The sequence below is a fragment of the Pinus tabuliformis genome, chromosome 5_1, assembly GCF_031772625.1.
Source record: "Pinus tabuliformis cultivar Carrire ecotype Pingquan chromosome 5_1, CPIR1, whole genome shotgun sequence".
In the NCBI taxonomy this organism is placed as follows: domain Eukaryota; kingdom Viridiplantae; phylum Streptophyta; class Pinopsida; order Pinales; family Pinaceae; genus Pinus; species Pinus tabuliformis.
This window is the reverse complement of record NC_142305.1, coordinates 312,295,329-312,317,688: the sequence shown is the minus strand read 5'-3', so window position 1 is coordinate 312,317,688 and position 22,360 is coordinate 312,295,329.

Sequence of the window (22,360 nt, the reverse complement as noted above, 5' to 3'; positions counted from 1 at the left end):
ATGCTCCTTTTCATGAGATCTTGCTTTGCTTGACAATCTTCTTAGGGTCAGGCACTGGGTCAGCTGGTGATTTCTGAGCATTTCTCCGAGTATGTCTCACAAACTGAGCCATAACTGTGATGTGGAGTTGCCACGAGGTTCGGCCTCCAGTAGAGTCGCCAGATAGATGATTACAACCAAAAATATGTCCAGAATTTGTCTATCATCAAAGTTGGATCTGTGTTGTTCTCCCAGGGAAGCTGAGCTTCAATCTCCTCTCCCCGGCAACGGTGCCAATTATGTTAGGATTCCAAGAAACTCTCCTAGATTGTAGCTCAAAGATGCCTAGTAACATATAAATACAACTATTGTTGCAGGTTTAATGGAAGGAATGATGGTTTGGTTCAAGCCAGATAACCACTTCTACTTGTTTCACTCCAAACATGCATGAACACCCTTAGACTACAAGGCTTTAGACCACCAATGCTCACAGTTTAGCTATAAGGTGAATATGGAAAATACTAACCACACCAGCAGATGCACAAGACCATGTGATGGCCAGTTGCAACTAGTAAAGAAACCTGTAAATCTAATCTATTAATGCAAAGACAGGATGATAGCTCTCCTGCATTAGATAGAGAGAAACCTGAGTATATTATTCAGTGATACATTCAACATTCTAACACAGAGATAAGATGAAAATTATCTAGTGTTAAACATCAAAATATCAAGAATCACAGCATATCAAGCACAAGCTTAGAATTAGAGGAAAATGGATAGTGAGCAGTTAATAGGAAAAGAAGTTTTTATTAGCTGAAAATGAAGATGAGACGCTGCAAGTGACAAAATATCTACAATCTCCAGAAGTTGAACCTTACATCAAATGACAACCTTGATTACATCTTACTTCCGGATATTTATAAGTTTACAATACTATGGCACTTGGTTATTTAGGTATGGAGGGGTCATAATTGACCACCAACTGCATTCAACTACCTGATGGAGTCTCTAAACGTGTTTGCTTGCTTCAGTGGGTGAATCCGATCTGTTCAGGTGTTGTGCTGTCCCTTTAGACTATTGGAGTGCTCGTACCGGTGGAGTCCATAACTGATAAATTTAGTTACAGAGTCATGCTTGTCCTTTTCTCCTTTCGGCCATGCTTTCTATTAAATATGGTTGTTGGGGGTTTGACTATGACTGATGATGGCAGAGATGGTCATCTCCTTATTTGGGAAAACAGAATGATCAAGGACGTGGAATGCATGGGGAGGTGAATGATTTGGATGAGCAAGAAGAATGGTCGTTGGATCAAGGAAATGGATGGAGAAGATGGCTCGGCAAAGGCTATCGGCCAAGGTGAGAGTGGGGTGAATTGGAGCCGTTGGATCTTCAGCAGACGAATCGAACGGTCATCGGGCAACGAAGTTGCACGGATGTTTAATGGGTGGGACAGATTGGTCATGCAATAATGGTTTTCATCACACCGCTTTCGGGCGTAAAGTGGTAAAACCTGGGGCCGAGAGATTCCATTCAACGATTAACACGTAGCAGCAAATGAGAGAGAAAAACTGCTCTCATCGCGCGCTATTGCTCGATTAATTTTCTAGCGCAATGAAAGCGAAGACTGTCAAATCTTGGTGGAGATGATTTGATGGTGGGGAGTGGTAGAGCAGGTCGCCTTTATCAGGTCTTACAGGAGCTATTGGATCGGTAGGGAAGATCAACGGCGGGAAAGCAATGAGAAGTTTTACGAGTGCACGAGGGCGTATGGGTAAGGTTTCATGGTGGGTTTGGGGTTTGGCACTTGGAGCTAAGGCCAAAGGGGGTTACTCTGTTGGATTTAGGAGAAAAATAGGGGAATGGAGGTGGTGGAGAGTAAGCAAGGTAGGAGAAGAAGGGAAAATGCCCCATGTGGGGCCCCTTTGAAGACACCACCCGACAGACCAAGCATTTCTCTGACATTAGAAAGTCATCGCTACATAGCAGGGCTAACACTAGCTTCTTTTGGGGATGAAAGCCTCCCTGTGAGGTTTCAAGAACCGTAGACCACTGCCTTTCATGCAAAAACAAGATCAGTAACATTTCCTAATGTTCCATTGGGCATGGAGTCTAATTAAGCCTACACTAAAACTTGTAAAAAGAACATATTTACAATGTTGAGGCCTAAAGGCCTTAAACAACATAAATCTTCAAAAACCGCCCATTAACTGGGCCATCAAAAACTGTTTCTCTTTCCATACTTTGCAGCATGAAAGTGTTGTTCCCCTGGATCTGAGCAATGACAAATGGTCCAATCCACAAAGCATCGAACTTCCCATGCTTAGCTTTCTTTTCCTTTAGTGCATCCCATTTAAGCACCAAGTCTCCAACTTGAAAATTTTCCATCTTTGCCCTTCTGTCAAAGGCTTCCTTAATTCTCTTTTGATGTGCTTCAGACTTTTCAATCAGTTGATCTCTAATTTGATGTACTTCAACCAAGTCATTAATCCTATTTGCCATATCATTTTCCTCATTTTGTTCTTCCTGCAAGAACTTGGCTACAGGTAGGGTCCACTGGATTGGGATACAGCCTCAATGCCATATACCAGCTTGAACGGAGAATTCCGGTGGATTTCTTGGTGGTCACCCTGTCTGCCCACAATGCAAACTTCAGTTTGGAATCCCAGTTCCTTTTGTTGTGTTCCAACATTTGTTTGATTATCCTTATCAGGCTCTTGTTGAATGATTCTGTCAGACCATTACCTTGAGGGTAATATGAGGTGGAATGCACTAGCTTAATGCCCATTGAGTCACACATGTCCACCAACTCTTTTGCCTTAAAGGCCGTTGCATTGTTTGTAACCAATTTGTGTGGACAGCCAAACCTGGTGAAAATATTCTCTGCTAAGAACTTCATGACCACATGGTGATCAACTTTCCTAGTAGGGATGGCCTCAATCCATTTAGTGAAGTAATCATTGGCTACTAAGATCCATCTGTGCTAGCCACTAGAATGTGGATTAATTTCCTCTATGAAATCCAAGCCCCACTACTGGAAAGGGCCACTGGCATGTATTGGCTTCAAGGGTAAGGACTTCAACCACTATTTTTCTTCAAACCTCTGGCATTTGTCATAGGATCTCACAAATGAAAAGACATCAGAAAACAAAGTGGGCCAATAATACCCATTCTGAGGATCTTGTGGGTTGTGGTTTTCCAATAGTGATGTCCTCCACAAATGCTGGAATAAAACTGATGCATGACCTCCATAGATTGTCCTTTGTCAAGACATATTAAAAGGATTCCAGATGGATCCTTGCAATACAACAAGCTTTCATGGATACAGAACTTTGCTGCCCTAAGCTTAATAGTCCTGGCTTGGCTTGAACTAAGGCCTAGAGGAACCTCTAGCTTCAGCAAAAATAGAGCTATCGTAGAATACCATTCACAAGAAGCTAGATTTTCAACCAACAACTGATCATGTCCTATTGTTGCTTCTTCTGTCTACCCATCCTCTGAATTTGTGCTTACCCGATTCATGTCCAGCATCTTGCAATTTTCTTTAGCCATCAGTTTGGCAAGGCCTTGACCCTTAATAAGCTTGGTGGGCTTCAGTTCTATGTTGAATTCAATGAGCCTTGCAATCCATTTGGCCCTTCTTCCATCAACATCTGGTTGTGTTAGGACATCCTTTACTGAAGCAGAGGGCACATATGCAATTACCTTGGAGTGCAGAATGTATATTCAGAAAGATTTCAAAGATTTGATAAGGGCATATGCCCGTTTTTCGATAATATCATACCTTAGTTCAACATCCCTTAAGGTTTTGCTGAAAAATGCCACTGGATACTCTGAACCCTCATCATCTTTCTGCAATGAGACGGTTGCAAGGGTGTCACCAGAAGCAAAGGAGAAGATATAGAACTCCTTGTTGTAGTCTGGGCTGATTAAAGTGGGAGCTTCCATAATAGCTCTTTTGATGGCTTCAAAAGATCTTCTTGCCGCATCAGTCCATTTGATCTCTGATCCCTTTTTCAGCATGGAGGTGATGTGTTTTACCAATTCTGAAAAATTATGAATAAACCTCCTCACAAAATTTATTTTGCCCAGAAAGGATTGGATGTCCTTTTTTGATCTTGGGACAGACAGGGTTTGTATTGCTTTCACTCTTTCTGGGTCAATCTTGACACCTGCAGCAGAAACAATGTGTCCTAAAAGCTTGCCCTCTTCTAAAGAAAATTGTGACTTCCTAGTATTCACTGATATCCCAAACCTTCTGCACTTCAGAAACACTTTCTTTAAATGCTGCAAATGATCTTGATGGCTATTGGAATACATTGTTATATCATCTAGGTAGACAAGGATAAATTTATCCTTCTCTCTCACGAACACTATATCCATGGCTCTCTGAAAGGTTGCCCCAACGTTCATCAATCAAAAAGGCATCTTGGAGTACATAAAAGTGCCCCAAGGAGTGGTGAATGCAGTCTTTTATTGATCATATAGATGTACAATAACTTGATTATACCCTAAAAATCCATCCAACAAAGACATGGCTTTGGCTCCTGAGACTTTCTGTAGAAAATGCTCCATCTTGGGCAGAGGATAATTGTCTTTTTTAGAGCATTTGTTCAGGTTTCTGAAATCAACACACAGCCTGATTTCTCCACTTTTCTTCCTCACCACTACCAAGTTGGCTACCCATTTTGAATACCTCAGAGGAACTATGATCTTGGCAGCCAACAACTTCTTGATTTCTTTTTCAATCAGAGGGAGGAGCAAAGGATTTATGGGTCTCAAAATCTGTTTGAAAGGAATGGTGTCTTTCTCCAATGGGATCTTGTGCTGGATGATCTTTTTGTCATAAGTTTTAAGGTCATTGTATTCCCAGGAAAAGACATCAGCAAATTGCTTCATTAAGGTGCAGTACTCAGAACTTTGGGCAGCAGACAAATGGGTGGACAGATTTATATACTTTGGATGATCTAGACTCCCTATGTTATGCCTATGGACTGCAGACTGATCTTCTTTTTGGGCAATCTTATGAGGAACATCATTATGGTCAAAAACCTTTTCTAGTGGCACTAGCCCTTTAGGTATATGATTGCTAGGTAGCTGAACAATACTGTCTTGGCCAATTTTGTTCCTTAGCTGGGGCTGGGAGCATTTCTCCAAGGTTTCATTTTCTTGATCGATTTTCATTTCAGAGAATTCATCAATGACTTGTAGAAACCTATTTACTTCATCATCATCCTCAAAGACTTTCTAGTGCTGGACATTATCAGGCAAGGATGGTCTATATTTTATCTGGACTTCATAAGCCAATTTATGGGGCATGGGAGGGATGAACATGCTAGCAGACACATCAAGGGAATCAGTAAGCTGATTTTTGACTCTAGGGATATATGATATACAAAAACTATTAAAAGCGTCTTTGAGTCTCCATACCTCATCTCTGTACGCTCTCAGCCTTGGGTGCCTTGCTTGGAACGTTTTGTTCACCTGTTGAATGATGAGATCAGCATCTCCAAACACCTTTGTGTCTCTGATTCCCATGTATTTGGCAGCATTTAAGCCCAATATCAGAGCTTCATACTCTGCTATATTTGTACTTGTTTTTTATGGGAAGGAGGAAAAACAAGTACAAAGAAATTCCATCTGATTAAATGGGATACTATGAAGCATCCTAAAATTCATGGAGAGTTTGGAATTATGGACCCTATGCTAATGAATGAAGCAATTGGGGATAAATTGGTTTGGAGATTCATCACCCAAGAAGAATATTGGTGGAAGGCAATTCTCAAGGAAAAATACCTTAGGAGAAAGAATAAGAAGTCTAGATTCAATTCAAGCCTTAAGAGGGTGCTTCCCCATTTGGAAATTATTTGTATTAGCAACCCCACTCATTTGTTTAGGTCTATTTCAGAAGCTAGGAAATGAGGAAAATATAAACTTGTGGATTGATAAAATAATGGATCAAAAAACACTTGAAAATTTCCAAGAATTTATTCCGTTGAAAGAATTGTTATGTGCTCAAGGAAAATTCACCCTGACTGATATTTCTAGTGGCAATGAAGAAAAAAATTGGACTAGATGGAACCATAGAAATATTCCACATAATCTTCATCACGTTGGCCTTTAAGGTTTGTGACCTATTGGTGGGATGTGTGACATGGAGATTAGAGGAAGTGGATTAGGTAGGATGGGATGTCTTGGTTTATTTGGTGAAGTAGGGATACATCGTTATGCTCTTCCAGTCTCAAGTTCCCCTAAATATCAACACTTGGAAAAAAAAATATGGAAAGCTAACACCAATCCAAAGGTAAAATCTTTTTGTTTGATTCTTACTCATAGAAAAATTTTGACAGTTGAGAATTTAGAAAGAGAGGCATTTGTGAAGCCCTTCTCAATGTCCTCTTTGCTTGCATCAAGCAGAAGACATTTCCCATATCTTTTTGGACTGTGATTATATTAGAGTGATTTGGATGGAAGAAATTGCCCCACTCTCCAATAGAGTGAAATGGCCCTATGATTTTCAAGAATTCTTCTATTCCTAGAAAAGAAATTATACTAAAAGCTTTTCTAGGAAACCTCTCTTCAAAAATTATCGGGAATCTCTCATAAAGTTTATATGTTGGAAACTATGGTTAGCAAGGAACATTGCAATTTTAATAACATGAATACTCCTCCCCATAGTACAATGATGAAAGTAATCTCATTGTGTGCCAAGTTTGGAGATCAAAAGATAGACCATAATTCTTCTCAACAAACCTTAGACCAAATGGAATGGGATTGGCTCATAAATCGTATAGTTTTGGACAACTTCCCCAAAACACAAGATTGAACAAGCTTGAAATAGATGAAAGATGGAAGCTAAAACTGACATAGGTAGAATTAAGAGCATTGAAGAGCTCATGACAAGGCGGGATTCTCTATTTTGATCAGGCATCCAAATGAAACCTAGGGGTGGCAGGAGGGGAGAGGTACTCCATTGCCCCAAAGAGGACAACATGTTTAGGTACTCACGAGTTCTTGGTCATATGAAAAATAATCAAGCAAAGATTTATGGTCTCTAATAAGGACTTTTTTTTATCCAAAGAACATTAGGTGGACACACTTACAGTTATGGGAGATTATCTCCTAATACTGCACCATCTGGTCAAAGGCTCCCCCCAAAGGAGAAATCTATGGAAAACATCATTAAAAAAAAATAGGAAAATTTTAGAAGATATCCCTTCCAAAACATATTTCCATCTCCTAATAGATTTCAATAAATAGATTTTTGATGAATTAACTCTATAATGCTTTATTACGAACTAAATACAAAAGTATATGATACAAATACTCTATCTGATTAAAAAAAATTACTACAAAACATTATTTCATCAAAATAACTACTATATACATGTTCACATTGATCAACCACAAGCATGACCACTTTGTTCCATGTACATGTTGACATTGATCAACCACAAGCACAACCGCGTCACGGATAGAATTTAACAGGCAAATTGTTCATCACGGGGTAAATTGACCATCAGATATAGTTAAAAATTTTGCAAATCCATCAAAATCCTTTATTGAAGTTGCAAATATGGATCAAAGAGATGTGAAAACCGTCAAATTTAAACCGAAACCTAATTGATGAAGAAATAGAAACTTTACTCCATAGCAATTGACTTTCCAAACGCCCTTTCGGTTTGACCAAATCCCTTGTGGACAAGGAGAAGGAACAGAAACTTTACCCATATCAATTGACTTTCTAAACGCACTTTCCGTTCGACCAATCTCTTCTAGACAAGGATAACATTTGACCAAATCCCTTTTCTTTTAAATTATTCTCTTTACTTTCGATTCTCGCTTTCTTAAAAATGTGTGCGCTTGCTCTTTCTCTTTTTGCGTGTAAAATAGTTTAATCAAAAGATAAAGAAATGCGCTTTCGGGGTTTAGAAAAGAAAGATTGGGAAGGGAATTGTTGTTCGAAGGAGAAATTTATAAATGATAAATTATCAAAGAAATACTATTAAATTTAAGATTTAAATATCTCATAATGTAAATATGAGAAATAAAATTTATAATAATAATTTAATTTTAAAATATAATATAATTAATTTCTGTGGAGTGAGAGAATTATTATTTTTCAATTTAAATGTTTATAAATATTTAGATTATTATAATATTTTTTTATATTTTTTTTGTTTTTAGATTTATTTAGAAAATGTTATAAAATAAAGTTAAAATAAAATATTTAGAAATATTTTGATTTTGAAGTGAGTTTTGGGTTTTGGGAAAGTGGTATTGATAAGCCATGGTATTGGCTCATAATATTGTAACAAAGCTTATTTACAAGCTAATAATATCAATTATAAAATGAAGGTGAATATCCATAATTAAGAATCTTGTTAGATTGTAAGTATTATGTTTTAATTTAAAAAATGTTATAAATTTAAATTAAAATAAAATAGTTATAATATATTTTGATTTTGAAATAAGTTACGGTTTTTTGGCATGTGCTATTGATAAGCCATGGTAACAAAGTCTATTTAGAAATTAATCATATTCCTGGTAAAATAAGGTGAATATCCATGGTTAAGAATCTTGTTATATTGTAAGTATTAATTTTTTACGTGCTTATTGATTAAATTTAAATATGATTACATAATCATTATTTTAATTTATATGGAAAATATATCTTAATTTATGATTTTCTTTTATCTCAAAAGTTTTCATAATTTTATTAATTAAACTGGTTATCAAAGGATTAAAGAACACGTTGCGGATATTAGGCATGGAAGGACCCGCTCTTCGGGCTTAGCAGAGCATGCTGAGAAAATATGATTACGTAATCATTATTTTAATTTATATGGAAAAATCTCAAAAGTTTTCATAATTTTATTAATTACACTGGTCGTTCTGTTAATCAAAGGATTAAAGAACACGATGTGGGTATTAGGCATGGAAGGACCTGCTCTTCGGGTATTTTAATTTATATGGAAAAATCTCAAAAGTTTTCATAATTTTATTAATTAAACTGGTCGTTCTGTTAATCAAAGGATTAAAGCACACGATGTGGGTATTAGGCATGGAAGGACCTGCTCTTTGGGCTTAGCAGAGCATGCTGAGAAAACCAACCATCAGATATGCATTGAAGAGGCTAAGGTCATTGCTAAGATTTCTCAATTTCATCACCGTAAATTTAGGGAAGCCATTGGAATTGAGAGGAGGCCAAGTAATCTTAATAGACACGACGGTTGGAAAATCAGCAGTTGCTGGATTCCAACCCTTTCCTCTTAGTTCCTTCCCTTTCTTGTCTCTTTTTTCAGTTTCTCTTCCCCTTGAGGTTTTTTTTTTTCCAAGAGCAAAGGAAATGAAAATTAATTAAGAATAAAAATCATTAATTCATTTATTTATTTATCTTTTTATTTTTATATTTTTAATTAGTTTATAAAAGTACATTTATATCTACTATCTATGAAACAAAAAATAGACAACTACAATCTAACAACAAAAAATAATTAGAATAAATTCAAAATTTAATTCATAATTATTCAAAAAAATTACAAATTTATATATATAATACAAATTTCATTTATACCTAGATAACTATACGAAGATAATTAATTTATAAATAAATAGTATATCTATTTGGCTTAAATAATTTAATATTATTCAGTTAGCTTAATTAGTGTTTCATTTGGAATTAAAAAAATAAATAAATAATTATAAGGGTCATATTGGTTATTTTTATAATTATAAACATATAATCGTAAATAAGCTTAGGACATAAACATGTTTCATTTATACCAAGATAATTAGTTTATAACTAAATAATATATCTATTTAATATTGTTTGACTCGATTATCTCAATATTATTATTTTTTACATTTAATTCCTTTGACTTAATTATTATTAAAAAATTGACTTATAAGGGTGAAGTTGGTGGTTTATAATTATAGGTTTATAATTATATACTATATTTGATTTATTATTTTATTATTAATTATTAACAAATAACAATAATTTGTTCCATTTTTTCTATCCAGTAAAAAAAGCCATTTTTTAGTTGTTTCCAATATAGCCATTACATGGTCCTGACTCCTTATTTAACTTGAGGCTATGATCTGATTGTTCATCTTGTCTTCATGATGAACCACACTGGTTGGTTCGAAAAGCATCAGCCTCATTCTACCAATGTGATTTTTTCAGAAAATGTCTTCAAATAATCAAAATGAAAATTTTCAATTTAAGAAATTATTTACATCTAACATCTCTCCCAATACTAAGTTGTAGAACACTTTTTGACACAACAAAAAATAAAAATAATAAATATGAATGCTAAATTTATACACCCAATTATAAGTTGATTAGAAATAATTATTTAATCAATAAAATTATTTTAATATTTTTCCATATATTATTAAATATGAAACCACAATTATTTCACTGTTAATAAGTTTTAAACAACAGGAATTTAATTCTAGAGTAAAGTTTATACATCGAATTCTTAATTAAGCAAAATTATTTATATAAATAACAAACTTATTTATAAAATCATTTGTTCTTCTACTTGATTGTATAAATATAGCTATTAAAGTAATATTTAAAAAATTATAAAAATAAATCGAGTGAAAGATAGTTAAATGCGTGTTAAGTAAAAATAATTATATAAATAACAAACTTATTTATAAAATCATTTGTTCTTCTACTTAATTGAATAGAAATAACTATTAAAGTAATATTTAAAAAATTATATTTTTTCTTCTACTTAATTGAATAGAAATAACTATTAAAGTAATATTTAAAAAAATTATAAAAATAAATTGAGTGAAAGATGATTACATGCGTGTTAAGTAAAAATAATTATATAAATAACAAATTTATTTATAAAATCATGTGTTCTTTTACTCAATTGAATAGAAATAACTATTAAAGTAATATTTAAAAAATTATAAAAATAAATTGAGTGAAAGATGATTAGATGTGTCTTAAGTAAAAATAATTATATAAATAACAAACTTTTTTATAAAATCATGTGTTCTTTTACTTAATTGAATAAATATAATTATTAAAATAATATTTAAAAATTATAAAAATAAATTGAGTGAAAGATGATTAGATGTGTGTTAGGATAACTAAACATTGATGAGCTATTTAAAATCAATTTAGTTTTGTGTGCTTTCAAATATTGATGAGTTATTTAAAATAAATTTAGTTTTATGTGTTTGAGATAAAAGTGTGTTTATTTGCATTAGTATACATTTTTAGTTCTCAAAATTCAATTTTTAGTGTCTAGTCAAGTCCATTCATAACATAAAGTAAATTTTGGTTTTGTAAATTTTGGATCAGATGTAAATTTTTTTATATTAATAGAAAGCTATGGATGAATTAAAAAAAAAAAATACAATTCTAGTTACTTAACACCTTATTAGTCCATTATTTCTATATAAAGAGCATCGGATTTGTTTGTTGAATATTGATTGTGGGAAACTTTTTGCATTAACATATGTCTCAAGTGTTGAGGCCATGAACTATTTTCCTCTTAGAGAGTTTAACCACGTAAAAATACTTGTGTTATGATATTTGATCTAGTTGTGTGAGCAACTTACTTGTGTTATGATATTTGATCTAGTTGTGTGAGCAACTTATTAAGATTAGATATCATTTTGGGATTCAACTGCGTTAAGAAGTCATTCACGTATGACCATTTCCATGAGAGGTAGTCGTAACTAACTAATTTCTCATGATTTTTGAATAGTTCACTTAGCACTCATTACATCGGGTGATGCTCACAGGGGTGAAGAAGTGGGACTGAAACTAGTGAAATGAATCACATAGCATCAATCATCACTTCCGGGGCTTGCACCCGGTAACCAGGACTTCCCAGGAGGTCACCCATCCCAGAACTCCTCTGGCTCAAGCGCGCTTAACTATGGAGTTTTCCCCACAATCAAGCCCACTTAGCTTGCTACCCCATTTGCAAAACCTTAGCAAGTATTATGCCTCATGAACCATTCAAGTAGAGATCCCTTGACTCTTTTTGAATTTAAGTATGGGGGTTTACGCAGTGCATTATATTAGATATCATTTTGGGATTCAACTACGTTAAGAAAGTCATTCACGTATGACCATTTCCATGAGAGGTAGTCGTAACTGACTAATTTCTCATGATTTTTGAATAGTTCACTTAGCACTCATTACATCGGGTGATGCTCACAGGGGTGAAGAAGTGGGACTGAAACTAGTGAAATGAATCACATAGCATCAATCATCACTTCCGGGGCTTGCACCCGGTAACCAGGACTTCCCAGGAGGTCACCCATCCCAGAACTCCTCTGGCTCAAGCACGCTTAACTATGGAGTTTTCCCCACAATCAAGCCCACTTAGCTTGCTACCCCATTTGCAAAACCTTAGCAAGTATTATGCCTCATGAACCATTCAAGTAGAGATCCCTTGACTCTTTTTGAATTTAAGTATGGGGGTTTACGCAGTGCATTATATTAGATATCATTTTGGGATTCAACTGCGTTAATGCACTGCGTAAACCCCCATACTTAAACTTATTAAGATGTTTGTTCTAGGTAGAAATACCTTGTTTTTTCAAAAATGGTATCAGAGCCTATTTGAAGACTCACAACTCACTCTCTTCCACTATTTCTGCGCATTTCTAGCTCAAATAGATTATTCCATTGAGTGGTGAGTATTTTCTTTAGTTGGGAACAATTTTCTTTTCACCTGAAAAGGTTTTCATTGCCCAAGATACGATCTTTTCTTCTTCTTCTTTTTGTCAGAATTAGAGGTATAAAGTTTGAATATGCTCTTTTAATTTTTTTCCAAAATCAAATTTTTATTTTTATTTTTTTATTCCCAGTTTATTACTCTTTTCAATTTGCATATATTCTTTATTATGTGTTTTGTGTGATCTTGGGAAACTAGAAACAAAATAAAAAAAATGATTTTTTTCCTTTACATATATTTTTGGTTATGCACTTTTTGTGAGCTCAATAAATTTAAAACATAGAGAAAACTTGCATTTTCCATGTAAACTAACCCAGCTCAAGCCATTATTATTGAGATTCATTTTTTTTGCAAGTTAAAAGAAGGATGAGATTCATTTTTTTTGCTAAGTTAAAAGAAGGATTTTTGGATAAAAACGTACTTTGAGACAAAAAAAAATCTTCGTGATTTAAATTTTCCATGGATTAAGTATTAGTTCACATGGTTCGAAGTTAATTTATTTGTAAAAGATCTTAAATTCAAGTCTTTTTTAAGTTATTTTTTTAAAAGTTCGTACAAACTTGAATTATGCATTTCACAGTTATAAAAGTAAATCACTATAAAATAATGTGATATTATAGAATAATTTTAATATTATTTTTTTAGGTTATTTTTTGGATTGTCATAGTGTTATTGGTTTCAAGGGCTTAGTTATCCATGGAAACCAATGTTTAAAATTTTATGGTAGTTGGGAAGAGAAACCTAAAATCCATTTATGTTAAGAATTTTTGTGGCCCAAGATATGCCCATGGATTGTTATGTTAAGAGTTTCTTTGACCATAGGTTAGTCTTGCAATCCATAAAAGTACTACTAAACAAAAATGAAGTTACTTTTTGCATGTAACTTTAGTTTATAAAGTAAATTCATTTAATGTTTCTCATGTATTTTATAAAAGTATGTCACTCATAAATAAATTATTTGTAAAAGTGAGTTGATAGAGGAAGTTAGAAAAGAAAGAGATTTTTTTTTAACTTTCTATTTTACCATGCGTCTTGATTCATATAGACCAACTTTTAGCTACCACATCTTAGTTCCATTTTTTATTAAGGAGATATAATGATAAAAAAAAAAATTATTCATTTAATTTAACATATTTTGTATCATTAATTTTGAATTTTGTTTATGTATATGAAAAAAATCATTCAAAGAGATTTTTAGGGAAAAAATATTTGTGCACGAAATTGTTTTCACCAAGAAGAGATAATATACAAAACATTTCTAATTGTCTCAAAATTGAGATATTGTATGAAACTTTTCCTCATTTCACCTATTAACCTTTTTTTCTTGTATTGAAAGATAAAAATAGTAAATCATAATAGAGAGAGATTTGACTAAAAATGAAAATTCATAGACTCCTACTTGATCCCATCCACTAGCTTGGAGATGACAAAATAACCAACCGCCATGGAGAGAGATTCTTTAGAAAGCTAATCAACTTTGGTATTTAGCTCCCTTAGAATGTGATCGAAGGAGATCCATTCATAGTAGACTAATGCTTCTTGGATGTTCATTAGCAAACGATATAGAAAGACATTTTCTATAGTTGATATTATTCTTTTCCCAATTGATAACCGTTTTTAATCCCCCATCACATGTAACCTTTTGATTCCTTTCAATGAGGCAATTGAAAGGAGAGTTTTGAGCACAATTAATTTTGATCGATTGTTTGATCCATGATTTGACAAGTATCAGATATGCATCATATGGCTTTGGTTTAGATACAACACAACACTTATGCCATAAGAGGGGGGATGTACTTGGGATGCTCCATCTATAAAACACCACGAAATTCCCTGGTTGAGAACATGCATCACTGGACATTTGGATTTGGATTACTTTGGGGCCAATTTAAATTCATTACAAAATTTGATGATTGCACCTGTTGAGACTTCCATCGAAATAGTCACCGATATGAAAATACAAAAGTTACAAACCCAACAAATCCTATATACTAGTATACATGGAAGAGCATTGAATTTCTTAACAGAAAAATCCATCATCTAATCATGCTTGTAATATTCCAAATGATGTTTTGTCCAATCAAAACAATGTCTCAGCTCTAACTCAACCATCTTCAAGACCTATACTATGTATGGAAAAAAACAAAAATAAATGTGAGATATTTTCTTCAACAAAATGACATAATGGACATCTTCTAGGACCAATCCCCCATCACATGTAACTTTTTGATTACTTTCAATTAGGCAATTGAAATGAGAGTTTTGAGCACGATTAATTTTGATCGATTGTTTGGTCCATGATTTGACAAGTATCAGATATGCATCATATGAATTTGGTTTAGAAACAACACAACATGTATGCCACAAGTGGGGGGATGTACTTGGGATGCTCCATCTACAAAACATCACGAAATTCCCTAGTTGAGAGCATGCATTATTGGACATCTGGATTTGGATTACTTTGGGGCCAATTTAAATTCATTACAAAATTTGATTATCGTGCCTGCTAAGACTTCCATCGAAATAGTCACAGATATGAAAATAAAAAAGTTACAGACCCAACAAATCCTATATACTAGTATACATGGAAGAGCTTCGAATTTCTTAACAGAAAAATCCATCATCCAATCATTCTTGTAGTATTCCAAATGATGTTTTGTCCAATCAAAACAATGTTTCAGCTCTAACTCAACCGTCTTCAAGACCTATACTATGTATGGGAAAAAATAAAAATAAATGTGAGATATTTTATTCAACAAAATTACACAATGGACATCTACTAGGACCAATCCAACCCATTTTCAAATAGATTTCCTAGGTCAAAAATTTGTTGATAAGAACCAGCCACATAAATTTTACATTTGAGTGAGGTATGAATTTTCCAGACATTAATCCACCACCACTTTACTTCACGTATAAATTGTGCTTCAGTGGCAATAGAGTATCCTAACTTAGCTATGTGATCCCCAATGCCCAGATTCTTATACCAAATAATAGAATTATTGTCATAATCCCTAAGACAAATGAAGTTTGAAATCAATAATTTATTTAGATATCCCATTTAGCAGCTTTGTGTTCCAATAAAGCAAAGTCAGATAAAGAGATACACCCTTATTTTCCACATGGATGATGGTCAATGGATTTGACATCTACCAAAAGAAAAAAATCATTTTGGTGAAGGCGCTCAAGAAGAGAAGAAGAAAGGAGAAACTCATCACTAGCCCCTAACCATGATATCTTCCCAACATTACATTTTTCCCATTCCCCACACACCACACTACCTAATTATTAATAAGAGGAAAAGTGGAAACTAGATCTCTCCATACAATGGACCATTTTTCCAACTTCCTATGTTGTTGATGCTAATCCTTAATCGATAGACTGTGCAAATATTTAGATTTCAATGCTCATCCCTGTAAAAATTTCTGAATCTACACATCAGAAATCCTACTACAATCATTGGTTTATCATCTCCTACTTGTTATTACATTCAACAAGTTATTAAATTTATAAACGGTGATGAAAAACACTACTGCAAACTACACTGACATACGGATCATAAACTGAAAATATATGAGACAAACACACAAGGGACACCATTATTTTTGGACAACACGTCCCCAGAAAAACCTAATGCGGGAAAACCAATGCAACATATAGAGGGTTTGTATTATTAAACAAGAAGAATCTGAGTACAACAGATTGCCTCTCATACCAACTAACCTTTCAGAGAAATAACGGGAGTAAGAAATACATACGAGGGTTTACCTCGTTCTCCAAGTCACAATTGATCCACTGAGTGGCCTGTCTCCAGCAAGCACTGCGAAATCCCAACGTAATCCCTACTTGGGCCAGTGTCTTGCCTCTAGGAGACTACATCACCCCTTCTATTGGATCGATTTACTGGAGGAAGACAGTTGTTCATCCCTCCGGGCTCAGAACCTCACTTCTCCAGCAAAATCTCGAACTTCTGACGAATATCCTGAACTTCCACTGTAAGAGACCCTCTTGACCTGCGTGAGCCCCTTCCTGGGTTGTGTAGGCCTCTACGCTGCCTCTCTGATGGTACTCTTTGGCTCAGAACTCCTTTCCAATCCAAATCTCTGCTTCTACCCCTCTCACTATGACTCAGATGACCTATTCGATTTTCTCAGCAAACCTCGCCCCAGAAAATCGAACTGACTCATCACTTGGTGTATCTCCAATTGACCCTCAAGCCTCCTCTTATAATTTTCATGTTGATGAACAACAGCTAATATTAAGTCCCTAATCAACAACTAAGATTAAAACTGACTTGATCCTCATATCTTAGAAGCTTTTCACCCATATTTTTATTAATACCCATTAATATTTTTATTTTCCTAAGTTTAGACTTAGGAACCCATTAAAAATATTAATTATTTTAATAACCCACAATCTGGGTGGAATTTCTCCAAACGATTTTTGGGTCTTAGAGATCTTATGTATTCTAGCCCCTCCACAAAATTTTGGAGCTAGAGCACATTTGATGCTACCCAAAATCAACACTCCCTCTTAGTGAGGAATGTGCTCTAGCAATGCTTCCCAATAGAAGCATCACAATGATCTACAACATTGGTCCTTTGTGTTGCTGATGCTTGGTCTGCTTCACTTCATCCACTGCATTGTTGCATCCTATATTGTTGCCCATGACACTGCCACTGCCACTACTACATATGTACCGCATCTCCCTCTCAATATGCTGCATCATGCTGCCCATAGCACTGCCACTGCTAACTGTTGCACTGCTACTCAGTTGCTGAGAAGTAAGCAACTACAAATCCACCCAAAAAGATGACATTTTGGCCAGTCTAGATGCCTCATTATGTTGAAGCTACCTCTGCTACTAATCTGTGTTGACCCTCTACTGCTACTGCGCTAAAGCAATCTACTTTGTGCCTCCTGCATTGTTGCAACCTCCATTGCACTACTTCAGACTCTGGAACTCTAGCTCTGCCTTTGTTGCTCCATCATCCCTCACACCAACCAACTCCCATCATTCTTCTACTTTCATTAAGTTCTCTCGTACCTGTATGTGATCCAAGATTTTGGGAACCTCAAGGATCTTGTCCTTGGTGTAGTCCTCCCAACTACAACTCAATGTCGCCCCACCTCTTCTCTAAAGGTGCATGAGCACTCATGGTGCAATTGTCATCCTTGCCTTCTCCGTCATATTTCATTGGAGTAGCCTTTGAGTCAGATTTCTCTTCCTTGCCCTTCTTCCAAGGGCATTGACTAGCAAAATGTCCCAGTGCCCCACACTTGAAGCATCTAACTTTGGTTATATCCTTTTTCTTCCTCTTTTATTTCCCTTGTTGTCCAGATGATGCGAGATTTGCATCCTCCTCCTCCTCCTTCTTGGCTCTGACTCCTTTGTCGCTACTCCCTACCTTGGTCAACCTCCTTATCTCTTCCTATCGAAGAGCTTCTCACATCTCCTCCCAGCTGGGGAGAGAATCTCTTCCCAAGACACTCTGGACAAATGTCTCCCAGTCTTCAGTGACTGCATTTAGGGAAATTCTGACCATGAACTCAATATCTGGTGTAGACCCCATAGAAATCAGCTGATCTCGAATCCCTTGCAACTTGAGGAGGAAAGGATCGATCTCTTCTCCCTTCTACATCTGGCACTGTCTCAGTTGATTCTCCAATAGCATCTTTTGTTGAATGGAATTCCCCTAGTATAAGGAGGTCAATGTCTCTCACATCTCCCTTGTTGTTTCCTTCTCAGCAATGTGTGGGACCACATGATCTTTGACCCCATCTAGAATCATGCATTTAGCCTTCGCTTGAGCCTTCTCGTATTTCTTAAGAGGATCAGCATCGACCGGTACAACATCCACTTTCAAGGCATAATCCTTGATGTGATTCTTGTCCAAGGCTGCCATGATCCTGGTCTTCCAAATGACAAAGTTGGATGCTCCATCCAATATGTCTTGATCCCTCAATCCATTGATTGCCATCTCTCCTCAAACAAAATGTAGGACTGGTTCTCTTCTCCCTCTCTTGTTGCTACTCCAACAAGACTTAGATCTGGATTTCTTCAGTGCTAGAAATCCTCTAAGGAACAAGCTCCTCTAGACTCCCTCCGAGTCCTGATTTCCTTCACGGAAATCCTCTCGCCAAAAGTTGAATCACTCCTCTCCAATCCTCCTTTGTTGTGGCTTAGCAACCCAGATCTAGATTTATTTGGCAAGAAATATGCTAAGGTAGTGACTTCCTCTACCTCGGTTTTGTCTCCTTAGATATTTTTTTGCACGAACAGCAACAGCATCCCACCATCTCCTTAGAGAATCTGCAATGCTCCTCCTGCCCTAGCAACTAAAGAATTTGAGCTCCTCCAGCTCTACATAGTGACTGCATGAGCTAAATCAGCTCCTCCTAGCCACTACGTCACTCCTTCGTGGTCCATAAAGATGATGTGGCTATGCGTGAGCTTGATCTGCCCCTCTCTACTTCTGCATTGGCCCAGAAAGCTGACACAATCACTGCGTGGGCTCCTCCCAGCTACTACGTTGCCCACTCCTGGCTCAGAATGCTGACGCAGGCACTATGTGAGCCTCCGCATCACCTTTTTTTCACTATGTCACCCTTCCTCTGCATTCTCTGGCTCTAGAACAGTGCTATCACTCGAGACAATTGCCTTTCTGCAACAGATTTGTTGGATCTCCCGACTGATGGCTTCAGTATCATATGATCTACAATACTCTGATAACATGTGAAAATTTCTGAATCTACACATCAGAAATCCTACTGCATTCATTGGTTTATCATCTCCTCCTTGTTATTACATTCAACAAGTTATTTAATTTATAAACAATGATGAAAAAAACTACTGTGGACTACACTAACATACAAATCATAAACTGAAAAATTATGAGACAAACACACAAGGGACACTGTCATTTTTGGACAACACGTCCCTGGAAAAACCCAATGCAGGAAAAGAGGTGCAGCATTAGAGGGTTTGTATTATTGAGCAAGAAGAATCTGAGTACAATAGGTTTCCTCTCACACCGGATAACCTTTCAGAGAAACCATGGCAACGAGAAATACATACAAAGGTTTACCTCATTCTCCAAGTCACAATGGGTCCACTGAGTGGCCTGTCTCTAGAAAGCATTGTGAAATCCTAGCGCAATCCTAACTTGGGCCAACGTCTTGCCTCTAGGAGACTAAGTCACCCCTTCTGTTGGATCGATTTGCTGGAGGAAGACTATTGTTCAACCCTCCCGGCTCAGTACCTCACTTCTCCAACAAAATTTCAAACTTCTGATGAATATCATGCACTGCCACTACAAGGGACCCTCTTGGCCCGCGACAGCACTGTGTCAACCCCTTCCTGGGTTGTGTAGGCCTTTGCATTGTCTCTTTGAACCTATTATTGTATCTCTGATGGTACTCTTTGGCTCTTAACTCCTTTCGGAACCAAATATCTTCTTCTGCCCCTCCCACTGCAACTCAGATGACCTATTCAATTTTCTCAGCAAACCTTGCCCCAAAGAAATAGAACTGATTGATCACTTGGTGTATCTCCAACTGACCCTCAAGCCTCCTGTTATACTTTTCTTGTTGATGAATCAAGGGTCGATATTAAGTCCCTAATAAATGGCTAAGATTAAAACAGACTTGATCCTCATCTCTTAGAAGCTTCTCACCCATATTTTTATTATTACCCATTAATATTTTTATTTTCATAAGTTTATACTTAGGAACCTATTAAAAATATTAATTATTTTAATAACTCACAATCTGGGTGGAATTCCTCCAAATGATTTATGGGTCTTGAAGATCTTATGTATTCTAGTCCCTCCACAAAATTTCAGAGCTAGAACACATCCGATGCTTCCCAAAATCATCAGTCTCTAGAGGGAGACATTATGCGTAATTCTCCAAATACTTTAAGTTTTCAATGTCTCCTGAAAGAGGTTAATGTTTTTTTAAGCCAACTAAGGAGAAGGAGGTTGTGGGTGGCGAGCGATTATAAGGTTCCATGATGGAACCACAACTCAAGTTGAGTGACCCCTCTTGGCGTGTTGACATGAGTTATGTAGTGGAATGATCAACGTGAGGAGCAATGAGTGGTGGGAAATGTTCAGGTGCTCAAAATTATGCATGAACCCCACCCTTATACTTTTCTCCCACTATCAATTAGTATTTGGCTAAGTGTTTCGACCATTTTTTACCCTTAAGCTTGACCACAACAACTGATGGTTGATAGCTAGTGTTTGATTGCATGGAACAGTTCCACTTGTAGGAATTGACAAGGTAAGTTCCTCAGATAGAACACCAAAGGACACTGCTCACAAACAGATCACAGATCAATACACTAGTATTCTTGACGTGGTTAAAACCCTCAAAGAGGGAAACAGTCCACGACCTGAGCCAACGTGGCCACTTCAGACAATTTATTAATAAAAGAAAGAAAATTTACATAAGCTTCTCTCATGAACGGTCACCCTAAAATGACCCTCCATGCTATTTAAATAGAGATCATGGACCAATCAGGTGGTAAGCCACGAATCAAGTGTCGGTAATACAGAGGAGAGAATGAACTGTTGGATCACTCCACGTCTAGAACATATCGTGACCGTCGAATTGTAAGTTACAAAATTACATAGTAAAGAAACACACTTTACCTAACCCTACACTAGACCAAGTTATACTTAACTATTTCCTATGTGTTGGAATATCCTAACATCCCCCCTTAAGAACAACTTGGGATAGGATTGAAGGATGTACAAATATGATACAATAGGAGAAGGAAGGAGGCATTATAGCCTATTCCTTGACAACTTCATGAACTCCAACAGTAAATCAAATTTTAGTAAACTTCGCCTCTATGAGAGCCTTTGTAAAGATGTTTGCAACTTGATCATCGGTTGAACAATATTTCACTTCAAGAACATGGTCATGAATGAGATTTCTGATGAAGTGCATGTGTACTTCAATGTGTTTGTTGCACTGATGTTGGATTGGATCTTTGCATAGTTGAATGGCACTTTGATTATCACACCAAAGTGTAGTCGAATGTTGTTGCTAAAAACCAAACTCTGACAGGATCTGACAAAGCCATAGGGCTTCCTTACTAGCTTCTACAGTGCCACGATACTCTTCTTCTGCTGAAGAAAGAGAAATGGCACTTTGTTTCCTTCAAGCCCATGTAATAGGTCTAGAACCAAGAGTGAACACATAACCTGCAGTAGACTTCCGATCATCAGTGTCACCAACCCAATCGGAATCAGTGAAACCAACCAATAGAGGAGATGCTTCTTCACTGTAATGAATCTGAAACTGAACCGTACCTCGAACATAACGAAGTATTCTTTTAGCTGCTTTCCAATGACTTGCATGTGGGTTTGCATAAACCGAGCAATAAGGCCAACAACAAAGGAAATTTCAGGACAAGTATGGGTCAGATGCAAAAGTTTTCCTACAAGCTGACGATATAAGGCAGCATCAACTTCAGGAGAAGTATAAGTGATTGAAAGTTTGGCTCCAGACTAAAAGGGAGAAGGGGCTGGCTTATAGTCTTCCATGTGAAAGTGGCATAGAAGATCATAGGCATACTAGGACTAGGAAATGGAAATACCTTCCTTGGATTGCAAGACTTGAAGACCGAGAAAATAATGCAAGTGTCCTAAGTT